This window comes from Rattus norvegicus, chromosome 2, assembly GCF_021556685.1.
Source record: "Rattus norvegicus strain SHRSP/BbbUtx chromosome 2, alternate assembly SHRSP_T2T, whole genome shotgun sequence".
Lineage (NCBI taxonomy): Eukaryota > Metazoa > Chordata > Mammalia > Rodentia > Muridae > Rattus > Rattus norvegicus.
The window spans coordinates 32,284,443-32,309,586 of NC_141535.1; the positions used below are offsets into that span (position 1 = coordinate 32,284,443).

General features: G+C 46.0%; 1 protein-coding gene and 1 long non-coding RNA gene across 2 annotated transcripts in view; one reads left to right on the top strand and one right to left on the bottom strand.

The window, feature by feature from the left end:
• The first annotated feature begins 6,145 nt into the window (after positions 1-6,145).
• Zfp366 (zinc finger protein 366) overlaps positions 6,146-25,144 on the top strand; it is a 64,436-nt gene continuing 45,437 nt past the window's right edge. The window contains 1 exon segment of the mRNA NM_001433267.1: positions 6,146-6,336. The gene's annotated coding sequence lies outside the window, so the exon portion shown is untranslated.
• Positions 9,477-14,677, bottom strand: LOC148006639 (uncharacterized). Its single transcript, XR_015673808.1, has 2 exons — positions 12,285-14,677; positions 9,477-12,229 (listed from the first exon to the last, which is right to left on the bottom strand). It is a non-coding gene; the product is annotated as an uncharacterized LOC148006639 (long non-coding RNA).

A 25,144-nucleotide genomic window follows, 5' to 3' on the forward strand; every position in this document is an offset into this window, starting at 1 on the left:
CAGGGTTCAATTCTAATTCCCTCTGTGCCTTCTGTCTGGAACAACTAAATAGAGACTATGGAATGGATGGAAAGACAGCGACACAGGGCCGTCAGGTGATTTAGTGTCTGGGAAAGAAGCTTTTTCTTGTTTCTGGTGTGGCATAGATGTAGAAGATCTGGGGATGCTCACAGAAAGCCTGTAAGGAGAGGACAGGCCTCGAGACCTTGGAAGAAGACCTTGGGGTTGGCTCTTCTGAATTACACGTGTGAATACTGGAGGGCATGAACACTAACCTCTGGCTTGAAAGTACACACAGTGACTGTAGGATGCAGATAGGGACATGTTAGCTCATATTGCTCGTACTAGGTGTGTGTGTGTGTGTGTGTGTGTGTGTGTGTGTGTACATATATCTTCTCCAGTTTCCTGAGTGTATACCCTAAAATTCTTCTTGAAGACCCAGTTGTTCACCAGTGGCCAATAATTTAACCATAGTCATATAAATGAGCTCCTGTGGGGTTTGAGAGCTCCCAGGTAGCCTCCCATGGAGGTTCCTAGACGACGGTGTGCCCAGAGTGGGTGGAAACGTTATTTCATTCTTACGAATCCCTTCCTACTCATCTTCGTCTGGCTTCATACGAATCCTCTGTAACATCCTCCATAGCAAAGCAGTAGACAGACAGAGCTTGGTGCTTTTCTGAGTTCCGAAGGCTGCTCTGTCAAATTATTTAAGCCGAGGAAAGGGCTGTGAGAAACCCAGTTTATAGTCAATTGTTTAAAGACGTACAAGAACAACCCTCCGCTTTGCAATTAACTGGTACCTAGAATGCGGGACTGGGCTCACAACTCGGGGGACTAAATGTTTTCTCTGTGCAGACAGTGTCAGGATTTAAGTGAATCAGAGGGCACTGCTGTCTGATGCAGTTTGCTCGGTGTGTAGGGAAACATTCCCCCACCCCCATGCTTCTTTGTGGATTTGGGCCTGGCAGGGAGGTTTGGTTTCCCCAGACTGGGCTTTTTTGTGTAGCCTTGGCTGTCCTGGAACTAGCTCTGGAGGCCAAGTCAGCCTCAAACCCACAGAGATCTGCCTGCCTTTGGCTCTCGAGTGCTGGGTTAAAGGTGTGAGCCACTAGTGTTGGCTCCTAATTCCTGAGGAGCTAGTAAGTAATTTGGGAGGTCAGGGAAGCTGAGCTTGTTTTTGTTGGTTGGTTTGTTTTGTTTTTTTGTTTGTGTGTTTGTTTGTTTTCTTAGTCTCAAATATTTTTACAGTATCTATGTATCTCCAGTTCTAAACAATGGGTCAGAGTCTGCTTAGAAAATGTCAACCTTGGTTCTAACATGGATCACCAACTTTCAATGCATCACTCAAACTCACCACCTTTCCGAATGCTTCATTGCTTTCTGAGGACAGCACTGGGTGGGGATTGATAAGCCCAGGCATAAGAATACATATCGAGGCAGTTAAGACAGCAAGCAGGTGGGAGGTTGGAGCAGAACATAGGCAGGCTAAGTATCTGTTTTGAGAACAGGGAATGGAATTAGAGTTATGGTGGATGTCCTTATTTGACAGGCATTCATAAGATTCTTACATTTGCACCACACATGGCCTAACTCCTTTCTCTTGTCTTACATCCTACCAAGCCATCTCTAAGCTGTCATGATTCTCCTGTGTCCAGATTTAGCACGCCCATCTTGATTTCTCCTAGTCCTCACCAGGACCATCGACGTAGCCTATACACCTGCCCATCTACATCCGCTCTTGCCCCTCCACAACCCACCTTTGCACAGTGACCAAGCTAGTATTTCGGAAATTCCTGTGTGGCAATTCCATCTCTCCTGTGACGGCTTTGACGGTGCTCCATCCTTCTTGCGATGAAGTACAAAGTCTGCACTTGGACCCACCATGCTGCCCCGCTAAGAGTTTCACCTCATCAACTTTGCTTGTTTTTGGGGCCTCTGTTGGCAAGCAGATTTCCTTGGAAAAGACTCTCTGTCTAAGGAATGACCGTTGGTTAGGCATCCAGGCACGACTTGTTTAATTTGCTTAATGTATCTCTCTCCTCTACCAGACTAACAAAACCCAGAAGCCCATTAGTCACTCACAGCCTGGAGCCTTCTGGAGCTCACACTTGCTCACTAGACAAACACCTAGTGAGCGTCTGAGCTGTGCATTTTTTTTTGCTTGTGTACTACAGACCATAATTTCCTCAATTTTAGGGACCATGTGTTGTGTTTGTGCTACTTGATAGGCATTGCTTGTGTAGAGGGTCAAACTGTTGGGTTCCATGGCTTAAAACTGGAACTCTGAGTCAGAATTCATGGGGTCTGAGATGTTACTGGTTGAGAATCACATGCTCTCAAACACAGAGGGATGGACAGCAGCAGTGCCTATGTTACAGGGCTTGACTGCAAAAAGCCAACAGTGCTATCCCCTGGTGCATGGTCAGTGTTGGATGCATATGATAGACTTCCTCCCCCAATAACTTGTTCAAACGAGTCCTTCATATCACTTTTCCAGCAAACAAAACAAAAAACTAAAACTAAGAAAGGAAGAAAGAAATGGATGTTTTAGTTGTTTTGGGAGTTGGGTTTTGAAAAAAACACCATGGCTTGGCAAGAGAAAGACAATAAGCCAATGAGACATTGGATGGCTCAAGGTAGTTCCAGGCTGGGCATCCGACCAACCCATCAGCACTTTAAAATGGCAGAACTCTGCATATTTACACAGAACCCAAATGTCAAGAGAGGCTCACTATCCGCAGAACCCCAAGAGGATATTAGGTCCACGCCATGGGGCTGGAGATTAGAACCACCTTCTCCAGGATCCTACAGGACATAACAACAGCACCCTGATATCTTGTTCAAGCTTCTCAGGCACCCTGCAAACATCTCCAAAGTATCCTCATGTCCTCAAAACAAATCGATATGATTAAAAAAGAAACCCTAAGGCCCTGGGTTCGGTCCCCAGTTCCGAAAAAAAAAAAAGAAACCCTGACTATCACATATCCCATGCGTGAGGAACTGGATACCAAGGGAGATCAACCAACCATTAACCAACAAAATATTGAGTCACTGGAGCAGAATGTCTTCCCAGAGAGAAATGAGTCCCACCTCTGACCTTTCAGAAGACATATGCTAGGGACAGATGTTATACTGTAACTTAGAAAATGACTCAAAAGTCTATCTGCAGGAAAGCAGACATGTAAATTGTGGTGTAGTCCCAACTTGAAGTACCAGGCAGCAGTGGGATGGGAATGAACTGTGCACACACTCAACGCTGGGGAGGAATCATGCATACGTCAAGGCTGAGAAACCCCCGAGTAGATAAACAAAAGCCACCTTCATATTTTATGCAACTTCAAAAGTGATGCAGACCTGTTGTTAGATGGGTGTGGTCGAAGGAACAGGAAAGCCCTGCTTCTGGCTGTGAACACTGACCACTCAGACAGATGGATTTCTGAATTTTCTCTGGCCAGTACATGAAGCATTTGGTATACTTTTCATAATATACTCTCTGTTTTAATACTAGCTCACCATCTCCCGAACTAAATCACTACCAGAGTGAACAGAAAGCCCCGGAGTTCTTGTCACGATAGCTGGAGATGCCCAAGTTGGGATGGTGTAGAATTGGGGAACTGTGATGATCTGTGTGCACATGAGGAGAGAGCAGGTTGGGCGTATGGGTTGCTAGGTTACTACTTGTGCCCCATCGTTATTTCTCTCCCAGGTCCATGGGCCTGAAGCCCTTTCTGGCCAGCTCCAGGGATCTCTATAACAATCTATGTGGAGATTATGCAGGGGGTCTATCCCCAAGTTACATCCACACCACATATGCATCTTCACATTGGCTTGGCACAAGTGACCATTTCCTTCTTCCTCATAGGATTCAGAAGAGCTTAGGGACCAGCTCAGATCTCTCTCGGGAGGCCTAATGGGAGGGACTGAGGAATTTTCAGTTTCTGAGACCCAGTGGGGGATTGGATGAGAATCATAGGTGACTTTCTATATGACTGGCAGTGCAGGGAAAGAGGAAGAAGTCTTTCTGCCTCTAGCAGCCAGGTTACGGTTCGGTGTCTGCACGGAGCAACCTCAGGGAGCCCCATGGGCGACCCTGAAGCTCAATAGAGGCCGATGGCTAGAATCAAAGCCCGGCGGACTGAATGTACTTGTCCCCGTTCATGATCTCTTGGGTGGGTCAGTTAGCTTTGAGAAAACAATCCGGTCCAACGTGACAGTCCCCACATTCTGAAGACTTGAAAGGGAAGTCGTTTGGCTTGGAACTGGACTCCTGGGGTGGGCTCAGCCTGGCTTGGCCTGAGTCTGCATGAAGAATAGCAAACTGGAAGGGCCATGGCTGTGACTGGATGCTCAGGTGATGGAGGTTTCTCGACTGTGGGGACTCTTGTCTCTTCCCATCCCTCTGTTGTGCTATGACAGATGCCCACCCTCTCCCTATGGCTCCCCACTCACCTCTCTCCCACGACCCACCTAGTATGGTATGCTTCCATGCTCTGAAGCCTCAGGCCTCCTCCCAGGTTGCCCCTGTTGCCTCCCCTCTGAAGGCCTCTGCAATTCTGGCCACCTTCCTTCTCTGGTGTCCTGCTCTGGCTTCCCTGGCTTCCCAGTTTCCTTCTCTTCCCTCCCTGCAGAGGCAGGATGCAGAGGAAGGCCAGCAGAGGGCAAGAGCACAGGAGCGGGCCCAGGAGGCAGATGAGTGCTTGCTTTGCACTGCTTTGTGTGAGTCTGGCTGAAGGGCAGAGCTAGTTTTGCTGGCTGTCGGTGCACTCGCCTCTGGGGACAGGTTCACCCGTGATGGAAGTCTCGATGCCAGAGTTGGATGTGTGTCAGTGTCGGGAAGAAGTATGCCCCGTTCTTATAAACATTCAGAACAACCTTCTTACATGGTTTCTCTGCTCTTGCACATGTTCAGGCAGACAGGCACACAGGCAGGCAGATAGAGAGACATGGAGATATACTCAGAAAATGTGGGACAAGCACTCCATATTGTAGCCCATAATACCCAGTTAAAGCATATAATGGACTTTGAACCAAGCCCTCTCTTGCTGTGAACCCACCTTTCCCATGGCAACCCATGAGGTATAACCTCCACCCCATTTTTTTCACCATCAAGGAAATCGAGGAAGCGGCTTATGACCAATGTTTCTTGTGCCACCACAAAGAACCACACGACTGCTGGATCCTGTTTGTAGTGGCTATGGTCTTAAATGAATGAATGGAGGGTACAAGACTCACAAAGATAATTAGATAAGTTGGCCCCAGCTCCCTCTGTCAGTGAAATCATCGCTCACAGAACCCAGGCCTGCCCACTGAACCCCAGAGCCATCTTCAGTAAAGGATGCTCACCCCACTTTTCTGCTCCCACTCAGCTTTATCCTCCTCTTTCAAAAACAGAGATCGATTTATCTAAGACCCCAGCTGTTTCACAGCATTTTCAAAACAAATTAACACCCTCCTTCCAGTCCTCCAGAAGTGACTACATCCAAGAAGGACAGGACAGTGTAAACAATAGTCGGATTTAGCCATGGCTGGCAACACCGTGCCAAAGTGGCTTCTTTTCCTTTTTCGTCCACTAGCGAAGATGGAAATGGACTTGGCCAGGTACACAGGGCTCAGTGGGCACTGCATAAATCTGCTGTTTGACTGTGAGGAACTTGAAGAATCTAGAGCCAGCCAAGGGACTGTAGCAACACTGGTGTCTCAAAGCACCTAGGAAAAGTCAAGAGGCCTGGGTGGCCAGTCACTGTGCCCTTTGGTAAAGGCCGCAGGTTCCCTCTTGGTTAGCACAGCAGCCTAAACTTTCCCCAGCTGAGAGTCAGAGTTGACAGGGCATGATTCGCTCCTTTTGGGCTGTGTCAGTTCTGCAAGCCAGATACCAGAGACTGCGACCAGGAGAGCCTGCGTTTGTTTGGACAGGACAGGGCCACTCAGGAGTTTTCGTGTCATGAGCGCTCCCAGGGTAGAGAGCATATTTGAGGAATTCACTTTTGTAAAGATTTTCTTTCTTTCTCCCCCCTCCCCTTCCAACATTTTGTTTAAGAGAAAATGAGATGTCTATCTTCTGTTTCCTTATTTTTTTTCAGGAAAGCGAACGGTTGTTGACTTCCGCCCTCTCCCCTCCCTTCCTTCCTTCTTCCCGAAGGTACTCATCTGAGAAAAAGAGAACGGAGTACTGTTCCTGTTCTCCTTCTTAAGTCATTTGAAACACTGTCCCTGCGAGTTCTTTAAGTTCCCTGCAATCGGTACACAAGAGAAAGAGGGAGAGAGAGAGGGAAAGACAGAGACAGCCAGAGACCAGGTAAAGCGGTGAGGCTGCAGCCACTCAGCCCTCAGGAGCTGGTAAGTGACCACATACTCCTTTCTTTCTTCATTTCGATGTCCTTGCGATGGGGGCTGACCTGGCATCTTCCACAGAAATCACCTCCCTGGTCTGCTCTTTAATCAAAAGGTGTGACTGATGGGTGGCCTAGAGTGTAGGCTCAAGTCTCTTTGCTGAAGAGAATATTAATGTTTTGCAGGGCTGAGGCTTGGCAGGAGCGGAGATGGAGTTGTATTGGGGCTGAGGAGGTCGCTGTGTTAAACCTGAGTTGTTTTGGAACAGGCAACTTGGGTTAACTAGGAACCACTGGGACATGTGGTGTGCCCCACTGGAGGGGTCACTGCTCCCAGGACTGCATCCTGGGAACCCTCTCGGGGTGTCTGTTGAGAACTGTGATTCGCCGAGGGGCTTTGGCATATTGTCTGACTTGAGGTTTCCTTCTCCTGCTTTTTTACTTCTCATTCTGTAGTCCATCTCCCCAAAGAGAACTGTTAATGTATGACTGTCACTCTGCCCCTGCAGTAGGAGGGAAAGGAAGGGATACCTCTCTGGAATAATGCTGCTGTGTATGGGAGACTCAGGAGACAGATGCCCCATGTGGGTTAGATGTTAATGTACTGTCACTGTCAATGTGGAGTGTCATGTACCACCCAAAAGAAGGCAGGGATTTGAGGGCACGGAACTGTAGTTTTGGAAATCAGTGTGTGACTGGAGCGGGAAGATTTAGATTGATTGCTCGTGTCAGGAAGAGTGAAAAGCTTAGCCACGGATGTGACTGAGAAATAGTCACCCAGAGCCTGCTCTTCTAAAGCGCCAAATAGAACACAGCAAGGTAGTCAGGCTTGCACACACTGTGCCACCAGCGGTTAAATGCCTAAGCTGCCTCCATTGCGTTCGTCAGAGAGGATAATGTTACCAAAAACTTACCGTGGCAAGCCAAGAGGGAGCCAGCATCACGCTGTCAAAAATAGGTTAGCAAGGTCAAGCCAAGATTGTGGCATGGCTGCTATTAATAATTTAATCCAGTGAGGTGCTGGATGGGTAGAAGGCAGTGGCCATGCATCCATCTCAAACCCTCCATTCCTATGGTATACATGGGTTGAAATGCTCAGAGTATAGACAGCATAGTAAACTCGACATTTTAAAATTAATTAGGCCAGATTGTGCTTTAATCACAATCGCGTAATTAATCTTTATTTGAAACGGAGCTGTCACCTGAATGAAGATGAGACAGTCTAGAAGAACTGGATGGTTAATGTAGGGTTTGTTCCATTCATAGATACTTTGTTTTGAAAAAGAAACTTTTCCTAGAATCCCCATAAAACAAGTTAAAAGAAAGAAACAGAATAGCATTTGCTCCTTAAGGATGCAAACCAGTGAAACCATAGTAGCCAGCAGTGCCCAGCTCTCCTAGAGGTGCCCAGCTCATCTGGCGGTGCCCAGATCTCGTGCCCAGATCTCCCCGTGGTGCCCAGCTCTCCCACCACCTGCCCCAGCCACCACACCCTCATGCATCTCAAGGCAACAGCTTCCAAGACTGATCTTCTTGGGCATTTTGTATCAGTACTCGCCAATTGTGACCCCAGGAGAAATGCAGGGCAGCATGCAATCCTGCTTGGCTCCTTTCGGTTTCATTTCTCCTGATGTTATTAATGCCATGCCTGGTGGCATGCGATGGGGGGACAAACAGCTTCGGGGTCACTCTATTGAAAGACAAGCCAGGCAAAAGTGGGGAGCCTGTGCTTGTTGTGTTCCTTCCTGGGAGCCAAGACTAAGGAGCTGGGAGTCGTGAAGTCATTGCCAGGATTGCTGCTGGGTACGGTGGGAGTGGGGGTGGGGTTCAGGAAAAATCCTTCAGCAACATCAGCCTGGGTCACCACTACTCAATCTATCTTCTCAACTCCAAAGAATGAGTTGATGTTTGTGGAAATTTCCAGAGTGATTCTTCTTTAGGGACATCATAGGCTCCTTTTTGATAGAATGGGAAATTCCAGTTTGGAACGATCCAGAATCTAACTCATACAATAGTTCGCTAATTAATTTGTTTGCCAAAATGGTACCAATAGCTAAATTACCAGTGTGTCATCTGCATTTGGGGGGTGTGAAGGATTGAACTTAGGGTGTATGTTGTTATGCACATGTTCTTCCACTAGCCCCTGCCCCACGCTCAGTTAAATACTGCTTAGATCACAGCACGGTTTGTATCCCATGGGGCTATGTGTGCATGCACGACTCAAGTCAGAGCAAGCAGAGTGTGAAAGACAGGACACAGCCAAACAACCTGAGCTTGAGTTTCAAATTTGTCATTTACTGACGGAGAGAGGGGTTTGGATCAGGGCTCTAACCTAAGTCTGTGTCCCTCAAATGTAAAGCTGAATTAATGCAATATATTCTGAGGGTTAAGTGGAAACTATGGCTAGGAAGCAGTTAACACAATACTTGGGAACTCGCAGGAGACAGCCACTGTTGGCTGTGATCTTTTTCACAGTCATTTATTAATGCTTAGGTGGCCCACGCTTTGACAAATTGAGAGATTAAATCCCTGTTGGGTATTTATTCTTGCTCTGAGACTGTACCAAAGATCCGTCAGAAGAGATTATTCCTTAAAGTTTTCAAGTCGGGCACACACCGAGTACACATATTCCTAACCTTGAAATCACACGACACAAGAGGCTGGTATTGTTGGACATGCTAATGTCCGTCTGTCTTGAAGGCAGAAGTGCAGTGGACCTTAGCTGCATGTAGTGACAGCTGCACTCCAGCCTCCACTGTTGGGAAAGGCTTCCTTTGGGACCAAACTTCTGCACTTAGATGCACGTGGGAAGAGAGCTGAAAGATGCTGCAGACATTTGTACTTCCTTCCACCCACTTCCCCATGCTCATGGTTTTCACTGCCGTGACCTTTTCCCTGGCTGTGCAAAACTGCAGACAGTCATTCTGAAGACGATGGTGGCCATGCCACAACTTAGAGGGGAGAAGAGCGAGTGGAAGTGACACAGGGTGCTGTTCCCTCGTGCTAACCATCTAGCTGCAAGCCCTCACAGATTCATCAATAGAAAGGTGTCAGCCAGCACTGGGTCTGTGTACTGAGCCGGGGAGGAGGCCCGTGTGAATCACTATTGTTTCTCTTTCTCTTTAAACTTTACCAGCAACAAGTCTGTTAGGTCATCGAGTAAAAATGATACTTTTATTTAGCTCCACTTCCCTCCACTTTCCAAAAACAAAACAAGTAACACTGAAACGAGCCGGACTTTACCACCCAGAGCCCGAGTTCTGGAGACTCTTTGATTAGAGTAACGGCTCTGATACCATGGAGACTGATTTGGAAACTAACCTAAGGAGAACAAATTCCGGCTGGGCACCCCACCCCACTGTGCACAAGGTGCCTTTCATTGTGGGGTAGTGCTGGAGAAAAAGGCCAGATCAGAAGCCAGAACACATAAGCTCTGGTGCAGTCTCTGCTACTCCCTGCCCGATACCTTATCAGACTTCTTCACTTGCTTGGACCTCTGTTTTCTGTGTGGAGGTAACAGGGCTGGATAAAGTCAATGATGAGGGTAGGTGAGAATCACAGAGAGGGACTGGCCTCTGTCGGTTGTCATATCAGGGCCTAGAACAGCACATAGCATAAAATGATGCAAAACAAATATCTGGTGAATAAGTGAATTATAAACGAGTGGGGTGTCCAGTGGAATGAGCTCTTTATGTAATGACAAATTAAGCAATTAATTAGTAAAAGGAGGGAAAGACAGGTCAAGCTTTGGGCCAAGGGAAGGTCTATCTTACCCCACGGTGCTGTCTTGGCAGCTCCACGCTGAGTTGACTGGAATTCTATGGGTTTCTTCTATGGATTTGTCAGTGTATGGGGCCGCTGCACGTGTATTAAAGGGTCACGCTGACAGGTAAGCCACCTACTTGCTCACGGGAGATAAATACTTATCAGAGAGATGCCCCGAGAGCCTACCGGTTGTCTTTTATTTTCCGTTTGTCTTCTGGGCAGATGATGGGTTAGCAAATTGTTTTTGGCAAGAGAAAGAATGACTATTTGTTTTCCCTTGACTGAAGAGCTTTGAGCCAGGATTCGGTCTTGAGGGAATGAGCGCAGCGCCCCTGTGAATATGAAAGGCAGAGCTGTGCATGCAAATTAAAGGAGGGCCGAGGTTGGCAGAGCACAGCACACCATGGGGGCGAATTCAGGAGAGAAATGGAAGACCCTTGCTGAATGCATTTCCCTCCATCAAAGCCTGTCGGGACAGGCAAAAATGACCGCTTCTAGTCTCACCGGTATTTGGCAAATTTAGAGTGGAAAATACAAATGCCTAACAGCAAGTTGGGATTGGGGGTGATATTCATTACATTTGACAATGGTGTCCAGGGTTTCTATATTGTAACGGGGCCTGGAAAAAAAAAGAGCTCTATCTTTCTGGGTCGATGAACCCTGTCTCTTTAGACCCAGGGCCACACACAAAGGCTCTTCTGGTCCACACACCTGTTTTCCTTTATATATTGTGGCCCCATGTTGACCTCCTTCCCTGTGTCTGTGGATACAAGTCAGGAACTGACGTAACCATAGATCGTATTTGTGGCAGAGTCCTGACCAGGTTTGGGACCTGTTCAGTGCTCCCCGTGCATCAGAGAACCCTGCCGTAAGTGGCAGATCTCTTTTTCTTTCATCTTCAATCTGGAGTTTCCCCAAAGCGATGTCACTAGCATTCAGCTCCCTCAGTAAGAAGGGAAGGGCATCTGCAGCTGATAAACCTGGAACACTCCTTCAGGCAGGACCCTACAAGTGTGGCCCAAAGACCCTCAGCAGAGTATCACCTGAGAGCCTGTTAGGAATGGGGAACCTCAGGCCCCATCCCAGACCTGCTGCTCTCTTTTATCCATCAAACCCCAAATCACAGTTCCACACAATTCTGTTACGCAGTCCAATACAGACAGCACCAAGGGTATGGGGGTCACTGCGGTATACAGAGTGGTGCAGCCCCCAGTTTCAGCATTATAAAACCATCTGCTAACTGCGACCCCATCTAAGACGATAGGACTGTGTTTTACAGCAGCGTTCCTAGATCGGTTTCTCATCTCTTCAGCTTGGAGCAACCTTTGCCGTGCACATTGTGGTACTGACACGCAAAAAGATGCCTTCCCAAAGATCCCAGTCCTCGGGGTCCACCAGTCCAGGATATTGTTTTCTAGTGTGTCTTAGCTGACAAAAATTAGAGTCACCCTGGGCAGATCCCTAGTTCTGGAAGACAACAGAAATCTGGGGTGGGGAAGCAAAACAACCCAGGAAGGAGAAACCCAAAGGCCTGACAGTGTTGACAATCTGGGGACGCAATGCTCTAAAAAGGAGTTCTGCCTTCACAGCAGCCTGAGAACCAATTAAATAATACTGTTTAATTTCCAGCATGGAAAAAGACATCTAAAAATGAGAGGGGGAAGGAAGAAGAAAGGGTGGAGAGAAAGGGAGGACAGAGAGAGGGAGAGGGAGAGAGCTCTGCTAGGGTCTTCTTGAAATCTCCAGCATGAGGCAACAAATCCCCAGTGTCAGACCAGTGTCTCTGGATTCTGTGTCCAGCATTGGAGCCAAAGTGGGGACGCCAGGACGCATACCTCACTCCCCTCATCTAGAAAAGCCTGCGGAAAGAATCCTTAGAGTTTCCTTTTTGCTGGGGACTCACCGTTCTCTCTCAGAACAGAAGTCAAGAAGGGGCTATTGTTGGAGGGGTGGGGAAAGGAAGCAGCGGAAAGAGCAAGGGAGAGGACAGGAAAAGCCTCTGCTCGCTGCAGCTGGGACCCAAGAGGGCCGCTGCCTCCTTCACTGGCGCCCTTGCACAGCACCGCGGGGAGCAGAGGAACTTTGGGGGTTTCAGCTCTCTTGTGGGGCAGCTGTTGCAGCAGGGCCCGCTAGGCCTTGCGCTTCCTAGGCAAGCGCTCTACCACTGAGCTAAATCCCCAACCCCGCTACTATGTTTCTTGATGACCAGTCTTTAGTTCTGTCGTCTCTCTCTACTATGCGGTTCTCATGGCGGGGGTGGGTGGGGGGGACACAGCGGAATCTGCTAGCATTAAGATAAAAAAAAATATTGACCCATTTTGAATACTCTGGAGTTCTGTGCTTAGTCTGTTGAGATGAAGTTCCTGAAATACTGGATACTGGGACGGAACTTTGTCGGGCCAGAAGAATGGGTGAAGTCCTAAGACTTCCTTGGGAGGTTTTACAAGACCCAATCCCCTACTGTGGGTATCACCTTTTCAGCCCCCTAGAGAACACTGGTAATGCACATGCAGTTGGGTATCTCTTCCCATGTGGCCATAGCCATCGTGGTACACCAGCTGTTTCTCGTGCATCTCCTGCATCTGCTAATGGGGCAGAGAACTTTCGATACAGAGACTCCCTGTTGCAGCCTAAGCCCCAGGTCTGAGCTTGCAGGTTGAGCCTAGCTTTTAGGAAAGAAGGCCCTGCCTAACACATTGTTTGGAGGAAAACGAATCCGTTCCACTTGTCTCCAAACCTTTCCATACCACAGGGCAGTGCAACGTGACTTATACTAACCCCCTTATTCCTTCTGGTGTATTCCTGATAGAGGAATGTCTTAGTGTGACATCTGTAGAATATGCCTTTGGGGAGGACATTTTGTAAAGGACTTAATGTATTTGTTCTGCGATTCCCTTGGCTGTCTCGGAAGGGAGATCTAGTTTACTGCTGCTACATATGAACCTGCCGCAGTCTTGCACACGTCTTTATGAGCACATGCCTATACAAAATCTCCAGCCTTCACAGAAGACCACGGGCCCAAAGATTAACTCTAAATTACTTATTTGACTTGAGAACATCATAGCTGAGAAGAAGGACCGATTCTTAGTCCTCTATACACCAACTTTAATGTCTTCACGCAGTTTCCTTGGTTCCATGTTTGCTAGCATTTGAATTCTGTTAGGTCGAGGCACCAGGGAGAAGACCAGCGATAAGCTAAGGGTTCCTGTAGACAATTCATAAAGTGTTTCATCTGCCCTAGTGTGTGCAGCCAAGAACAGAGTAAGAGTCAGGCAGCTATTTGGGAAAAACAAACTCACATCATGCAGTACTTCTCAAATTAAAATAAATGCCAAATAGACCAGAGACATAAAATGTTAAAACGAAAACATACTATGACTCTAAAACTACATTAACATGTCTTTTAAAACTGAAAGAACAGGGAGAGCGAAGGTAGCTTAATGGGTAAGGAAGGGTTTTTGCTGCTCTTCCAGAGGATCTCAGCTACCCATGCCGGATGGCTCATAACTGCCTGTAATTCTAACACCAGGGAATTGGGTATTTCTGGTCTCCACGGATACTGCACTCTAGTGGATAAACACACACACACACACACACACACACACACACACACACACACACTTTTTTTTTTTAAAGCAGAGTATGATGCTTTTAATCCCAGCTCTTGGGAAGCACAAGTAGACAGATCTCTGTGAGTTCAAGGCCAGCCTGGACTACCTATTGAGTTTCAGACCAGCGAGGACCACATAATAAGACCTTGTATCCAAAACCATTTTTTTCCATTATATGAAAGCACAAAACATTAGAACAAATTAGAGATATATGGTTTTGAATCCAAGATTAGGGAAGCTCTTTCCAGTTTGACCCAGAGGAAGCCTGGGTGTTTATTATACATTTTATTGCACCATGACAAAAGACTTCAGTCCTAAACTCAATAAACAAACAACCAGAAACCTGTGGGAACATTTGCAGCGTGTATCACAGAATGCTTTACGGAAACAGAAACAGGAGGAAATAGCACAAAACACACACTTCACATAAAACGAAATGTAGCTGACTTGTAAACATGTAAAAAAATGAACAATACACAACCCATTTCATAAGAGGAGAATAGAAACCCAGATGTCAGTTTCCATCCACACGACAGACACAGATAACACTTGAGCACACTTGTGTCTGAGCTCTGCTGTGACCTAAAAATATCAGATTTCTAAAATAAAAAAAAATGTTTGTAATCCTTGTTGGAAAAAGATGTCTTATTATGACACAAAAGAACATCACAAGAAATAATGGGCAAGTTGGGATTTAGCAAAAACTAAAAATGTTTGTCCTTAAAGAAAAAGATAGCATTAAGAAAATGAAATGCGACAAAATAGGGGAAAATATTTTCAAACTGTTACTAGACAGTGAAGACGGTGTTTCTAGAATGTATAAAGAACTGCTTGAACCAGGAGGTGGTGGTGCACACCTTTAATGCCAGCACATGGGAGGCAGAGTCAGGGGGATCTTTGTGAGTTTAAGGCCAGCCTGATCTACAGAGCATGTTTCAGGACCTCCAGGGCTACACAGAGAATGCATGTCTCAAAAACACAAAAGAAAACAAAAGCATTGTTTGAACTTAATAATGATACACCAACCCCAGTAACAATGGCTGAAATTTTCTGAATCTGCACTTAAAGAGGCAATACAGAAATGGGAGAATATTTGCTCCATTATAAGAATGCAGACTTGAGTCAGACTGTGGTACTTTTGTGCACTCAGTTAAATGTTCCAAGCCAAGAGGATGGATAAAGGCTGGCAAGGGTGTGCAGCTTGGACTCTCACTGTACAGCGATGGCAGGGACATAAAGGGACACTGACACCTTGGGAACAGTGTAAGATGTATATCCACCACAGAACTCGATGTCGCTTCCAAAATAGTATGCTTAAATGAAAAGTTGGCCTAATCACAAGAGAATTGCTTATAAGAATTCCATGCTGACAATAATCCAACGGGCCATCCGTTGGTTTGTAGAACCTGCCATGTTTCTGCAGTGGAATACCAGTCAAGCTTTGGAAATGGCTTCTGATATAGCCCATAGACTGTAAGTGAATCTTAGAATCATCCTCAGAATCAAAAGATCCAGGAATAATAGTACTGGAGGATATCAACCTACAAGAAATGCTGACGGCTTATATTCATATGAATTTTCTAGAAGCACAAAAAGAGACAGAAATCCAATTCGTGCTTTTCTGGAGCTGGAGTTGGGAGTATAGACGGTATAAAGGAATGTCTGAGGCTGATGACATCATTCTAAAGCTGCATTTTAGCAATGGTTGAGCTCTCTGAAATGCAGCACACTGAGTAGTTAAAAACACTTAGCTTTATAGTGTGTAAATTATACCTCAATGAAGCCGAATACATAACAAGGGGAAGGAGAATTATACAAATCTCATGTCCTCCTGAAGGAGCAGTCTCCAACCTGTATGGTTCAGAAGAAGGCCATGATGTCATATAGAATGGATCGTTTCTGTAAGCAAACCAAAACCAAAGTCTAGTTTTCACTTGCAGAGGATTTTTCTAGAAAGATATGGTAGACTTACTAATAGAATTTGGCTTTGGAAAGAAACTGGAGAGAGGTAGTCTTCATTCCCACATCAGGGGTGCCAGGTCACTAACTCTGGGACCTTAGCCAAGTGATACAGCTATTGTGCCTCAGCTGAAAAATGACCAGGTTAGACCAATAATATCTAAGGATGCATCTGGCTTTAATTCCCTCCATTCTTTAAGAATGACCTCCTGGTTTTCTTTTCCTCGTGTCACAAACTTGCAACAAAATGCAGCTAAATGTAACCAAATGTAAAATGTAACAAAATGTAACTAAAGCAGGCAAAGCCTCCTACTCTATTGGTTCCTGGCCTCTTGGCGTGCAAAGTCTGGGTAAGCTGGAAGCCTAGGAAGCCAAGCACAGCCGCAAGACAGGAAGGATCCCACACACATCCTAAGGCTAGCTGCTTGAGATAAATCACCGCCATCTTGCTTACCAGCACTGTAACCACAGACTGTTCACCTCTTAGGTATCTCGAATGGCAGGAATTGGATGGCACAATGCTCTTTAGGTGACAAGTGGGAATGCCAGTTCTTGTGATCGCTTAGTACAGTTAAGGCCTTACATCTGAGTACTATATTGATTATAAAGTGGAACTGTCCTTGTCCGTAAAATGGCTGCTTTGCTGAGGGCAGAGGAAAGAGAGACCTCAAGTTCAATCTGAGGACCAGTTAGCTTTGCAAATTAGAACTCCTTGGGTAGATGCGGTGACTTAATTTTTTGTTTTTCTTGCATTCCCACAACTCAAAGGGAGAGGCTGCAATACATTCTGCTGAACTCAAGCTGGTGATACTGAGGGGAACCGCCTTCTAGGATCCTGTCTCCTGGAGTCAGTGACAGCCTGGAACTGAGTTGGGTGTGACTAGGAGCTTTGAGATTGTGACATTGTGCAGAGGCTTGAGGCAGTTAGGTTACCATGAGTTTCAGTTTGCAAGCTGAATGTGCCTTAAATTATACCAGCATGCAATGCAATCAAACACTAGTATCAGGGCCATGTGAAACCTCCTCTCCACGGTAGTCACCAGCAAGGCTAAGTTATGTTTTCAAATCAAACGGAATCGAACCCAAAATCCCCTATCGCCATGAGGCGAACACCTCCGGTTTCAACTGCAGTTTTAGTTCACAGAGAGGAGACTGTCTAAATCTGGGTGGTTCTCTCTGGATCCCTGTGACTTCAAGCATCTTGCCGTACACAGCAGCCTGCCCCACACATACCCCTTGCTACGGGAATATTTCTGATGCCTTTTAAGTGAGGTCAATGTTCCCTGTGTGCCTGTGAGACTGCAGTTAGCCCCTTTGACACAGACTCGATCTGTCATCAGGTCTTATTCCTGAACTAGAACTTAAAAGGCACTTTTGGGGCTTTGTTCTGTAAGCCCATTCTCTAAAGACTGTCTATTTTCCCTAACCACATGAGAACTAGACAGGCCAGCAACTGTATGGTGAACCATTTTTATACTGCCCTAGACAGAAGCCTTCCAGATTCATGATGCTGTCACACAAATTCTGTGAGAGGCTTAAAACAACATCTCATATCATCCCTACTTTAGAGTTGGAGAGACCGAGGCTCAGAGAGGACAAATACCTCAGCAGAGGTCCGCATAGTGGATCTCAGGATGTGGAGTTACCACAGAGTATCTTTAGGACTCAGCTCCCCAGCATCTACAAACCAGGTGTTTTAATGCAAAGACGTTACTGAATTCAAAATAGCTTTCATTTATTTTGTATTTTTTCAGACTCCTTAGGGATTTGTAAAAGATTTATTATTCAAAATTTATGAAGTTTCCTCGTGCTGAGAAGCCTGGGATCCATTCCTGGGACTAAACCTGGAGTTCCCTGACACATGGAAGGTCTGCTTTGGGGGCAGGATTTTGATAACTGTGAGCTTTTCCAATCTGTGTGTTTGACCAAAGCATTTGGAAATATTTGCTCTATTCCTTTAACTACAAGCCATCTCCAAAGTCATGGCTTTTTTCTTTCACTGTCCGTATGACCTTGGGCAATCTTCCCGCTCTGCTTGAGCTTTAGCTCCCTCACTGAAGAACGAAGAAGCTGTGACAGTCACGTGACCGAGCACGCGTGGTAGCCTTACCATGGTCTTGTCACACAGGAAACGCTCAGCAAATACTGCTTAGGCTCTGCTTGTCACTGCTTTTGACACATGGACAAGGCTGAATAGACTTTCTGACATGGAGTTAATGAGAGAGAACGCGGATCAGGAAGCAGGGCAGCTGGGGATGCGCATCTCCTCACCCACGGTGCCTTTAACCCACCCAGGCATCGAGACCGGCTTTGTGCGGATGCTCGCTCCCTTTGAGGAGTGTTTGGGGGAAGCTCGGGCCACAGGACAGACATGGTTCTGGACCTTCAGGCTCAGCTGACTTTCCAAGTTCATGTCCCTTTGTATTTGTTGCATCGAACTCCACATGCGAGGGACCCGCAGCTTGGGCGCTGGAGCCGGTTTGCGGCCCATCTTTCTCTCCATCGCCAGTGGCTGTGAACGGAAACAAGCCCATGGCCCCATGGACTCCTGAACTGGAAGAGAGAAGCAGAATGGTGCTTTCTTGACCCAAACCAAATGCTGAGGGCCACAGTACCAGAGGGTCAAAGGGAAGCTCAAGCGACCTTCCTTTCCACAGCAGACTCGACATTTAGCCAGCTGATAATTTCACTTCCAGGTCATCCTACGGTTAGATACTTAGTTTCTTATGTCAGTAAGCTTCTGGCTTTAGTGGAAACCGTTGGCTTGAGTGTTACAGCGTTTGCAATGGTGGAGGTTAAATTGTTAATTAAGTTTATTTAATTGATACGTAAAAATCACACATATTATTAATAGGGTGTCACGTCGTGACTCGAGGCCTCTGACTCTGAGAGAAAAGAGCCTTCTGTCAGAGTTTAAAAGTGGACCACCCTCTCCTGAGTTTGGTACAGGCTGACATCGTATTTTAAAAACAGAATTGCAGGCAAGTCAGCTAATGAAGAAACGTAAGTTTCTGAGAATCAATCACTTTTCTAAGAATTATTTCTGAGTACTGAGAACCATCATTCTCATCATGGTAGCCACTGTTCTTGGCCACGCCGCATTGGGGACGCTCTATGCTGGTGCTGCTGGTGCTACAGACCGTAAATAAATAAGACCAAACTCAAAGCTTCCAGAATATTAGGAGCTATATGGAATTGAATTCAAATGAACTCTCCTGCCAGCCCTGTTTCTGCCCACTGCCGTGTATTCTTTCTAAGTGTCATCTCTTCAACTATTTAAACATAAGGTACCCAAGTGTCCAGGCTTCTGGCATGATTCCATAACTTACAGGTGACCTCAGTCATGTCCTTAGAGGGTAGCTCCCCATCTTTCTACCAGCAAATTGCATTCCCGGACATGTCCTGTCCATTGTGTCTGACCCAGAACATTTCCAACCCCTTGTCATTCTCATGGTTTTAGCCAATGAGGGGCAGAGTCAAGCATCCTTGGCCCATTTTCAAGGTAAGAGCAACTGTGGTTGTCTCTTTATCAGCCCAGGTGGAAAGCACTGGAGAAGCTTGGAGTGAGAATCACAGACTTAGCTCTGTTTTCTAATCTCCAGAGCTTACCTTGTCTCCAGGCTCCTTCCCTCATTAGCACAGCCCTGAGAATACCCAATCAGCATTAGGAAGATCAAATACTAGTGAAACTACTCCCTTGTTTGATATCCTTTATCTTTCTTACTTTATATACAATCACCCAGAGCATGAGTTATTGTTCTTACCAATACTCATTTTTTTCTGCATTAAGAAAAATGCCTTGAGGCTTAGAGATTAAACGATTTGTTATAGTTGGTAAGAAAACAGAGTTCAGGCCTAAGGCCCCTGCCTTCTAAATGCATGTTTCTTCTTTATTTATCAACCTTCATGGTATACGACATCTGAACATACTGAGAACCCTGTCTGGCCATACAGGCACTCCTTAAGTGCTATTTCCTCTTTCTTGGATCTGTCTGTCCTCTTCTCCTCAAATAATCACAACAACCTACAACACAGGAAGAGAGTTCCCAAAAGGTGTGGCAGGTCCCCAGGGGGCAGATGCCAGGGATGCTGAAGTGATACTTTGACTGGCCCAAGCCTCTTCTGCAGCAGTAGGTCAGCCTACAAGGTTCCCTGCATCAGATGTTAGGCCAGCTGGTTTCTGACATCAGAGTATTCATTCTAAACACCCCCACCCCCAACGTACACTTGTCCTTTTCTCTTTTCAAGTCATTTTATTCCCCCACCACATGCAGTCGAACTTGGTCCTTGACTCCATAGGACTTTATGCTGCTGCCCTGCCCTCTTTGAACCACAAGTTCATAGGTCATGTGGATGCAGGCAGCAACAGAGGTGTCTTAGGGTGGGCTTTTCCTTGGCACTTCTTCCTCAGTGGGGTCCTTTGTGACCTGCTGAGAGCTTTCTGTTACGTCACTTTCAACAACTCTCGTACTCAAGGCTCACAGTTCTCAACTGGGAGCAATGTAGCGTCCCAGGAGGCACATAGAAGTACGGACCATGCTTTTTGGTCATCATAATGACATACTCTTGACACATGGTCATTAGTGGTGGGCAACGGTGTTACGTTTTTGCCATGCACTCCATCCTCTGGCATGGTGAAAAACAAGCTCCCTTGAGAAGGTTGGTGCCTTCTGGGCATTGTCCTGCCATGCTGAGTACATTGTCCCTCCACAGTCCTCTAAACTGATCAGCTAAGATTACCCTTTTCAGTACAGATCAAAGACATGACTTGGCAATTTTAGGTATGAGGTTTTTTTTTTCTTCTCCAAAGTAGATTTAAGTGCTCTAAAATGTTTTGGATGGATTGCTTAAGTGAGTGTATTGACCAGTGAATAAGTCCATGAGTCTATGATTGCTAAGTGTTGCAGCCAAAGCCAGTGACCCTGCTGGCTCTTCCTGTGAGGAGACCGGGAAATAATGAAGACTGAGGTCTGGCAGTCTTCACTCTCAGGAATACAGATGTTAAGCCAGCCAAGGACACCAGCTTCCCACAGGGCAGATGAGCTATCAGGGAAGCGGCAGAACTGTCCCCTGAGATGCTCATCCCCTGATCTCAGTGCTACAGAGCACGGTGCGTCACAGTAAGTACCCTGTGGTACCTTCAGCATTCATGAATCCGAATCTTACCCACTGAGCAACCTCTCGAGAAGACCCATAGCTCCAATCCCCTTGGAAACTTCAAGGAAAAAAGATTCTCTTCACAGGGTAGGAATGCCCAACCCCTTTCCATTAAGATTCATTCATTATGATAAAGAAGTTTCATGAAATACTTTCACTGGCCTTAGAGTTCATTTTCATTCTTCATAAACTGGAAGCACACTGATGGGTAGCCTAGCTTGTGGCCAGTAAGCACAGGCAGGCAAGGGCCACATTTGCTAACAGAAAAAAAGCTCTAACATTTATTTAGCCCTCATCTACCATGCATAGTAACTATTGAGTATCTCACTTTAATTTTTCTGCAGATCCAAAGTGTATTTGTTAGGATAGACTAGACTATGCTTCAATACAAAAAGAAAAGTCCCAGTTCTCCACTGGGAAAGAGAGAGAAAACCAAAAGTTTATTCTTCGCTTCACTATCCATCCATTAAATGAATAAACCATGACTTTGACCTTGGCATCTTAACTTTGAGCCCTAGACCAAAATAACGACTGTCATTGAAAATGTTTCATGTCACCATGGTAGGGGGAGAGAAAATTATGTGGAATCATAAACTACTTCTCAAACACTAAAGAAATGGTCAATGCTATTTGTGTTTCTGTTGCATTGGCCAAAGCAAAAGGTGTGTTAACGCCTACTTATAATGGGGATAAGGAAGACCAACCCAAACACTTAGGGAATCAGTATCGGGAGTTAAGATTCTTGTTTACTCAGTGCGGGAAGGTATAGATGGTAGAGCTGGTTTTCAAAGCCAGATTTTGTAATCTTGTCTCCTGAACTCTTTGCTCGTCTGTGGTGGGTGCCTTCCACAGAGCAATGCAGACATGGCGCCTGGTCTACATCCGTATGCTGTTGCTCAGACAGTAATCATGGGGTTTGCCGGCATGTGCACGTGTACTTAAGAATGTCAGGGTTAAAGTTAACTCAAAATCATTGCAATCCTGCTACTATACTATTCTGCATTTTAGGTCTCTGTCAAGGTCTTCAGCACATCTGATATAAAACCACTGTGTAACAGAATCTTAAGTTTTAAAAACATACCATGCTTCTCTTTTGTCTCAAATGCTAGTCTTTGTGTGCCTTTGGTCTCTTTGATTACTGCTTTGGCATGCTCAGAAATGAGACCACTTTCTCCTCAGTTCGGCAAGGTTTTTGCCTGGTAGATCTTTAAGAGACAGAAGAAAGGGGGCCAGTCTTAAGTTATGCTCATCAGAAAAATTCCTAGAGGGAAACAACCCTTGCTCAAAGGAACAATAAAACAACAAGACCAGCTCTTGGAGGATCCACCCCAGCGTCCCGTCTCCCTGGGGCGCAGAGGAAGTGCTCAGTTACAACTCATCTCTAACTTTTCTCTTCCAAGCATCCCTGATGGAAGTGAAATCCTGGAGAAAAAAAAAATCCTGAGTTGTCTGTAACTGGTAAATTTGACTTTAAAGTGTCTGTGTTTCCTATGTTCTGTTCTGTAATATACTGGAACTCACAATGGAAAGGTTTCAGGTTAATCAACTACAGACTACGGGGTTCTGTGGGTTCTACCACCCCTTCCCCAGCATCTCAGCAGTGACATCATACTCATCTGAAAGTGGGGTCCCTGAGTAACATAAGAATTGCTGTCAGGTTTGTGGGACATGGGTGTACCCCTCAGCGGCTACAGCACCCTAGAAGGCAGGGTGTAGGAATAAATGTAGAAGTAGGGGCGTCAGGAAAAGAAAAATAGGAGGAGGAGGAGGAGGAAGAGGAGGAGGAGGAGGAGGAAGAGGAGGAAGAGGAGGAGGAGGAGGAGGAAGAGGAAGAGGAGGAGGAGGAGGAGGAGGAAGGCCAGTAGGACCAAGAGGAGGATCAGGAGGACCAGGAGAAAGAATAGGAGAAGGAGGAAAAGGACTATTAAATGACATCAGGAGACAAAATGGAGCCAGTGCAGAAAAGGAGAGAGCACCACACATTGCTAAGGAAAGCACATGAAAATAGTTTGGAACCAATTTACTGATTAACACAGTCATTAGAGCGCTACATTTTTTTTTTTAAAAATTCATTTTATTTCCTCTGTAATTTAAAAAAGACAAAGTGCTTTGTTAGAAGCGGAGCAAGCTGTGGGTTGAGGCAAATTGTTTAACCTTGCTTTGTCCGATCCATAACTCAGGGGCTGCTCAACCTAATGAAGCAGAGAAGCACCAAATTCTCTCAAGGTGAAGGGTTCGATTTAAGCATCATGTATTATTAAACAAAAATGTCTTCTTAGGAAGGAAACTCTCCAGTCACATTCCATTGCCCTAACGAGTCATCAACAAGCTCCAGGGCAGAAGATCCCGTTGTTGTTCACTAAAAATGGAAAAAAAAAATAAGAACAAAGACACCAGGCGGGTTGTAACAATTGACACGCTACATTAACACATTGGCTGCATCCAGAGACAGATTCCTGAGCTGAAGAAGGGCTTCACTTACTGGAATGGAAAAACCTAGGATCAGGAAATTGCTCAGAGGCCCCTGTCTTCCTGTGAACAGAGATTCACTGAGTGTTGGCTACTGTTTTGGATCAGAACCTCCGTTTTAGAAATTGCTTGAGTTGTGTCCTTGGGAAAGAAGGGAGTTGTGTGATGTGTTTGTGTGAGGTTGGAAGAGGAAAGGGAGCCCGGGAGGATGTGGGGGAGGAGTCTTTTATAGTCTGACTGGAATGAAATTAGCGCGGTGCAGTGCTGGGGGATTAGGCAACCACTCTGAGATTAGGAAGCTACCAAATTTCCTGAAGTGGGTCTCCCTGAAGACACAGGCCCATTCTGTGTGTCTAGGATGGGAGGCTTAGCTCACAGTGAAGCAGGGAATAAAATCAATGTCTACATGCTCATGGAACCTACATTTAGCAGAGCTTTGCTGACCTATAGACACAGGACCTCAGGGACCTGTGGATAAATGCCCAGTGCTGTCTGCCCCTCTGCACTGGAAGAATATAGGAAGAAGGCACATTAGTTACAGGGGACAATGTCTCTTCTTCATTCCTTGGTTCATCTCTACTCATTGAGAGTCAGTTATGTATCAGACAGCAAATGACCCTGAACTGACAAGATCCTTACCCCCGTGGAGCAAACAGTCTACTGGGAGAGCCAGATGTTAACTGAACAATCTCTCCAAGACCCCCAAATAAATGTTGCGACACCATTGTGGTGTGCAAGCATCAGCACCTGAGCGTCCGTCCTGGCTGGGGGTTCAGGAGGAAGGGATGCTCGAACTAGTATCCAAACATATAAAATAAATTAAATATTCTAGCTAGACCATCAAAAAGGCACACAATCCAGGTATTTTTATTTACAAGCTATAAACCTAGACTGGGTGGTTCTGGAGCTGTTATAACTTATATCCCAGCCACATGTCCCTTGCTACTTGCTGTTTCTCCTGGCCATGTGCTCTTGGTCCATCTCCTCTCATGGTGGCCTCTTCCTGTCTTCCTCCTCCTCTCTCATCCTGTCACCCTCAGCTGGGTAACTGAATACCCGCCTACCTCTATATATTGCCCAATCACAGGCTTTAGACTTTTATTGACCAATTAACTTGGGGAGCAAGGTTCACACAACAAAGTCTGGTACCCACAAGGATCTACTTGCCTTGGAGCAACCAGGTCTTGGGGTACAGAATTTAGTCTTTGGATACAAGCAGCAGCAGACCAACCTCCAACATGAACATATAAGTGTCATCCCAGTCTAGGGAGCTGGTGAGGTGGGGACGGTGCTGCAGACAGTGGGGATGGAGGATGTTACAAAGGTTCTGAAGGAGTGGGAACAGAACATGAGGGGAACTGAGATTGGAGATGCCCTGAGTGGATTTAGGGATCAGGGAATAAGATAATATGGGTGCCAGACCAGGTGGACTTATAGGTTATCATTGAAAGGAATTATTTTAATAAAATACTAGCCCAGGTTAGCCTAGAATTCACTATATAGACCAGACTGGCCTCGAAACCACAAAGACATTGTGTTACTTCAGCCACTAGTGCTAGAATTGCAGAGTCTTAGATGAATTTTTGAACTATATCTCTGGATGAGCAAGAAGCTGTTGTGGCCTGGGGAAAGGCAGGGTCCTGCTTGTCTAAAGATAAGTCACTTGTCACTTTTAGATTGGCCATGAGGTTTGACAAGAGGGATAATTCCCAGAGCACAACCGTGTCTGCGGCTCCTCCCCTACATGTAGAACTTGCATTAGGCTAACCATGGGGAGGATTGAAATATCTTTTTTTACCAGTATTTAAAAGAAAAACAGACTCTCAGGTGGTATGGTGTTCAGCCTTACTTAGA